This window comes from Salvelinus sp. IW2-2015, unplaced genomic scaffold (assembly GCF_002910315.2).
Source record: "Salvelinus sp. IW2-2015 unplaced genomic scaffold, ASM291031v2 Un_scaffold1303, whole genome shotgun sequence".
NCBI lineage: Eukaryota > Metazoa > Chordata > Actinopteri > Salmoniformes > Salmonidae > Salvelinus > Salvelinus sp. IW2-2015.
This window is the reverse complement of record NW_019942827.1, coordinates 174,630-180,632: the sequence shown is the minus strand read 5'-3', so window position 1 is coordinate 180,632 and position 6,003 is coordinate 174,630.

Below are 6,003 nucleotides of genomic sequence, written 5' to 3'. Positions count from 1 at the left end.
AAGCATATCTATAAGAGCAAAACTACCTAGAGAGATGAACGTCCTAGTAAAGGATGACAAGACTGACACGGTAAAGGAAGAGTGAACTAAAAGAACCCTAGGGTCGATCTAGTCACCACAGAAAGACTGCCCAGGCTAGGGTGACGACTCTCAGTAAGCCCCCAAAATAACATACAAAAGTAGTACAGTAGAAGACTAAGGAGGAGAACAAACGAGACGCCTCTAAATAGCAGAAACACGTAGGGAAAGCCAAGTAAGGCGTGATAAACTAGATAAAGAGACAATCCAGTAAACGTGAAAACTAAGTAGGGTGATCTAGTAAGAGGAAACTTAGTAGGGAAGAATCTAAAGGCACGAGAACCACTCGGAGTCAGAGCGGGTAAGGAACACTAGATAAGAGAACGAAGCCGATAGCGCAACGACACAAATGACGAAGAGAGAACGGTAATCTAGATCCAGAAGAGCGAACCTAGCCGTAGCGAGCGATGGACCATCTGAAAGAGTAAGAGGAACTAGAGAATGAGGAGTCCCAGACTCAACGATAGAGGCCGATCTAGTAAGAGGAACTAGTAGGGTGATCTAAAGATGAGACTAAGAGGAGGATCAGAGATGAACTAGACCAACAGTGGTGAGAATAAGTAAGAGTAAACTAGAAGGGAGAATCAGAGGAAGTGACACTAGGATAGGTGCATCTAGTAACAATGAACTAGCTAGGAAGTCATCTAGATATGAGATCAAACTAGTAGCGAGTGAGACAAAACTTCTAAGTAAGATCGAATTTCTCCTAAATAAACGAGAATGAAGAACGTCCGAACTCCTCTGACCCGCGTGATGATGATGTCCCATTGAGGAGAAGTCCTAACGATAACCTCAGTCCGAGAAGAGGTCCAAAAGGTACTCAACAAACAGTCTACTCACTCATAATCACCCCAAACCCCCACTCTACTCCAAGGGACAACTCAACAGTGCACGGACGTCAAAACTCCATCGAAAGAAATAAAGAGCGAGGATTTATTTTATTTACCTGATAATAATGTCTGCTAACAGAAACATATTAGAATTCATAGGTCTTGACCGATGCAGACGAGCTAGGTCCAACAATCAGAGAAAATTAGGCCAGCAAGAAAATCAGAGTGTAAATAAGGCACTGGAATACACCAGGAACATGAATGCCAAGTCCTCCAATTTAAAGTGACACCAAAGCACTGCCACCTGGAATCATGAGCACATGGTACCAGGCTAATAAATACAGAAAAAACGCAAGCGTAGCGATGCGGGCAAAAACACCTTCAAGGCATACAACACCAAAACAGTGCCATTCTGGACCTCGTTTAGTCGAATCCACGCATCGCTCCCTGCAAGACTCCAGGAAGGTCGCTGAAGTATAGCAACGTCGGATGTGAGACAAATTGGGACTCGCTGGACAATTACCCATACCACCACCCCTGCGGATTGCCTAACAGTGAACGAATACATCCGGGCAGCCCTGATCATCGATAAACTACAGCTATGACTAGATGCCTCTCTTTTAGCGCCTCGCCAAGCTCAACCGAATAAGGTGAACGAGTGGATCAAAAATACCCGCGACCCGAGCTGACATGCGTACAACAAACGTCTAGTCCGTATCTGCGCCCACCGGCAAACGACAAACTAAACAAACGCAGTTAAACGCAACTGCTTCCACGGGGCCACATAAGAAAGCCCACAAAGGCAGTAGAATAAGCCGCGAACGTGTTCCCCGGCGACCCATCAAGAGCACAACAGGCAGCTTACACCAACAGCCTTTCCCCGGCCGCTAAGAAGCCAACAAAGGCATTAACCACTGTTCACAAACACAAGCGGCAGAGACGCACCCACCAAAAGGTAAGACAAGATGCAATCAATAAGGGCAGGCCGCCGACCAACCAGCCTTCTCTATATCACCGGGGCGTTTGGAGATATAAAATGTGTAAAGAACCACCCATTCAGCTTGAGCAACGCGACTTTCAAATGTGGCGATAACAAGCTAGAACCGTGGTATCCCAACCTTTCCCCCTATTTGTCATGCCTTATGAGCCCGGATAATCCGATGGCCAAAAGTGTCGTTTGACTGATACTTTACCCCGAAAGGTCAACAATAAGATGGTAAGCCAAATCCGTCAAATTAGCCTACGGGGCAAATAGAACGAGTGAATCCACGGGATGAACAATCTATATGAGTATTCAGAGTCCATATCATGATAGCGAATTAGGCACCACACCTCACCAGAGCACAATTCAACCACAAGATGAAAGGTACTGGCTGACTAGACTGCTTAACGCTAGACAATCCTTTATCCTTCCTAATTGCTAGATTTTCTCACAAAAAAAGCAAAAGTAAGTGCTTTTCTCTTTACCTGTGGTACCCGTACGATATTAAGAAGAGCTATTCCCAACTACACGAACACACACACCCAACATGCCGATTACACACGCACAAATGTCTTTCCGCTGCAAGTACAATGAGTCCACAAACCAGGCCCGGACCAAATTGAATTAGCGGAGAAAGACCCAGACCAGAAGTAAAGGGAAACTGGTGACAATAAAACAGACAACTAAAGGAGCGACTACAGCTCTGACCATCTCTTGCAAATTCAAAAAGACCCTCTGCCAGCTCCCTTCCCACCAACAGCTCCAAACCAAACTCCCAACGTGCCAACCTCCACATCTTAAGCATCTGGAAGCACATTTCAGTGTGATGATTTTGATGTTGCTACCCGTTTCCCAAGCACCTGTTTCCGTAACCCGAGCTGATGCAATTAGCACATGTATCTCCAAGATCGGCCAAAACAGCAATAATCCATAACGTTTTCTATAAGTATCGCAATCGACCCAAAAGAGTGCCAATCCCTTTTCAAAAATACTAGAGACACAGGAAAGCCGAAATAACCGAAATATATCAAGGCCACCACCACAAGGATTGACAGATTGCCTGTGTAAGCTGAAATCTCTGAGACCAATCATGAGTAATACCTGCCACCACGACAGCAGACAACACATAAGGACCCACGTACGCCGCGTATGATAAAACAGAATCAATCACGCAGTACGTTCCACAAATCCCTGAGGAGACCAACAGCGTTGCCGCGAAGAATCAAATGCGAAACGTTGACATCAACAAAGATTTCAGCGCCATCTATGGAGCGCTCCATAGTCAATGTCACGCTCTCCTACAAGAAACCATCTATACTCTTTCTTGACATGTAAACCAGCATCCAGCCTAACCAGCACCTCGCTCAGAGGAATAGGTCGTGCGTTTCTAAATTCGCCCTCCCTAGCCATCCCAACAAACCGAACAACGTTAACCAAATTAAGACTCAACAACTTTAATAGCGACCAAGCGTCCAGGACCTAACAACTCACCCAATTGACCTAACCAAAAATAGCAGCCACGTGCAATTTCCTAATCAAATAACACTGAGCAACCCATCTCTGCAACTTGATCGCATAATTTCCGCCCAACCTGAGGTCATTCAGAAAGCCAGCCGAAAACCCCATGTGACATTATACTCCACCAAAGTGAAGGTCTCTCTGGAAGCGCCAGCCAAAGCCCAAGAGACAATAGATGAGATCTTCAAGACAGCCACAAAAAGTACACAAAGCCGACCGACAATGACGAGTCCAAAATTGAAACGACCTATCCCTACCACAAAGTGACTGAACATCTTCAGGCGACCATGCCACATATAAGAAACCCGGTACTTCAGCCTATCACACCGTGCACACTCCCAGACCAGCGGTCACCGACAAAGAAAAACCAAATATACCCCGGATTCCCAACAACCCACCATAGGGGGCAAACCCTACTCTTCCCACGACCCCCAGGCCCTCGCGCCTAAATAGGCCAACAAACTATTCCTAATGACAAATAGAACACCTACTGGAAATTGACCAACCAGGTCAAATATGAGAACCCTTTCTCTAAATAAGTTAGCCCCCGACATAGCTATAGGCGAAGCCAATAGGCACTCGTCTCAGCCCCGCCCGCACAGCAGCAGCCACCATCAAAGGCATCAGGTTATCCTGTAACCCTCCAATGCAAATCCAATAACCAGAGACTTTGCACAATGGACGAGAAAATGAAAAAAACTAATAGGCAACTAGGAAACCGCAAGCGACATCCCTCCTCTAATAACCACTAGCACAAAGCGAGGAACCGAAGATGCTCTGAAACATCATCCAACGGAGACGAGGCAACAGAAAATGTAAGAACAAAAATACTAAGAACTATTCCATGAATGAAGCCTCTCCGCTTCCTCAAACCCTCCCAGAATAAACGCTAGGACGAATGTCCCAAAAACGACAAATGCATACAAAAAAGAATGATCTACCCCATCGGCCAGTAAGACGCACACATGACAAGGTTAAAAACCGTGCTGCCCTGCCGAACAGGCCAGTGCCCTTTAACGCCAACATGCTTCTAGGCCCGTCATTGTAGAATAAATCATTTGTGCTAACTGACCTCTGCCTAGTTAAATAAGATTGTTACTTTAATATCCAAATAAAGCCCAGCCTACGCATAAACCAAACACTCAGTACAAAGACACGATAACGATACTCAAGTCTCTAACTGTCACTCAGTAGTAAATATTTCTGAGGGATCTCTAATACCGGACCAGTAGACAGGTATGTCACAACACCAATAACAATCTCAACTGTACCCGCTCTTGCACGTATTCTGCTGTCGTTAGGTCTGTCGGCGTTTTCCCACCAATTGCTCCTCTTACAATGCGACGGAGAAGTCGACCCATGCGCAGCTCGCCTTTCTGCCTCCTCTCACGCCTGGGTCTTCCCTGCTGGTCTGTGGGGTGATGTCTGCACCCAGATTCCTCGGAGAGCACCTGCAACCTATCAGTCACGCTACTCAGGGTCCCTGCCGGCCCGGAGGGATAACTGCTGCAGAGATGCGCACTGCAGCACGGCCAGAGGGTCATCCTGAGAGCACCTGGAGTTGTAGATCCAAACCGGGCCAGGTGGGCGCTGACAGGTGCATGTGTTTGCACCAGAAGGAACACCAAAGCCTGCAGAGAACTCAGGATCGTAAGAGCACAAGTCCCCAACAAATTACTGAACATCCCTGGGGAGTCCCAGACAACCACTCCACCTCCACCTCCCGCCTTATCATAAACCCCGTCCACCTGTAGTTTTCCTGTCCTGAGTCCTGACCAGTTCCCCCCCCCAAAAAAAATAAAGAAGAAAGTTGAAAATCTGCTACCGACAAGCTTTTTAGTTCACGGCTCCTCTCCGGATGTGTTCCACTAGTCCCTACTGACACACAGAACTCGGTGATCTAGGCGCATACATCCGATCCCATACACAGAACTCAGTGATCTACGACGCTGGATCTTAAATCCACAGAGCAGCACAAACATACTATGTTACAAGACAGTTGTATGCTATTGCTAAGGTAACAGAAACGAGCACCACACACCCGAAGTAGCAGAAAGACCCAATCCCGGAAGAAATTCAAGCAAGCAAAATACCTGTCTCCCCCTACCGCCCCGCTCGGAAATAATTAAAAAAAGAACGAGCAGGGCCCGCCCTTAGTGAAATCCGGCGAAGGAGAAAGGGCAAAAACCCAACAAAAAAGAAAAACCACCCAGAAAAAAAAACTTGTCTTTTAGCTGGCGTAAGGTGTCAAACAAGGACTAATCACCTGCCGCAACTCTAGGAAAACTCTGGAAAAGAGCTTTGCTAGTGTCCAATGTCCTTCGAGAACCCTCAAAGACCGCTTAAATCAGCTAAGGAGCAGCAGGCAACCATACTCCAGGAAGGGACGTGGGAAATGCGAATTCAGCGGCAACGGACTTTATCCCAACCCTTCCTCACTCGATTTAATTTCAAAATTCCCAACACCCTAACATGTCTAGTATTCGCTAGGGAGCGAGATGAATGGTATTGACAACACAGTAGCAGGCTGCCTGAAAACAAAAAATGTAGCTACCCCGAAGTATTCAAAGTTAACAGATAATAGCTGCGCACACG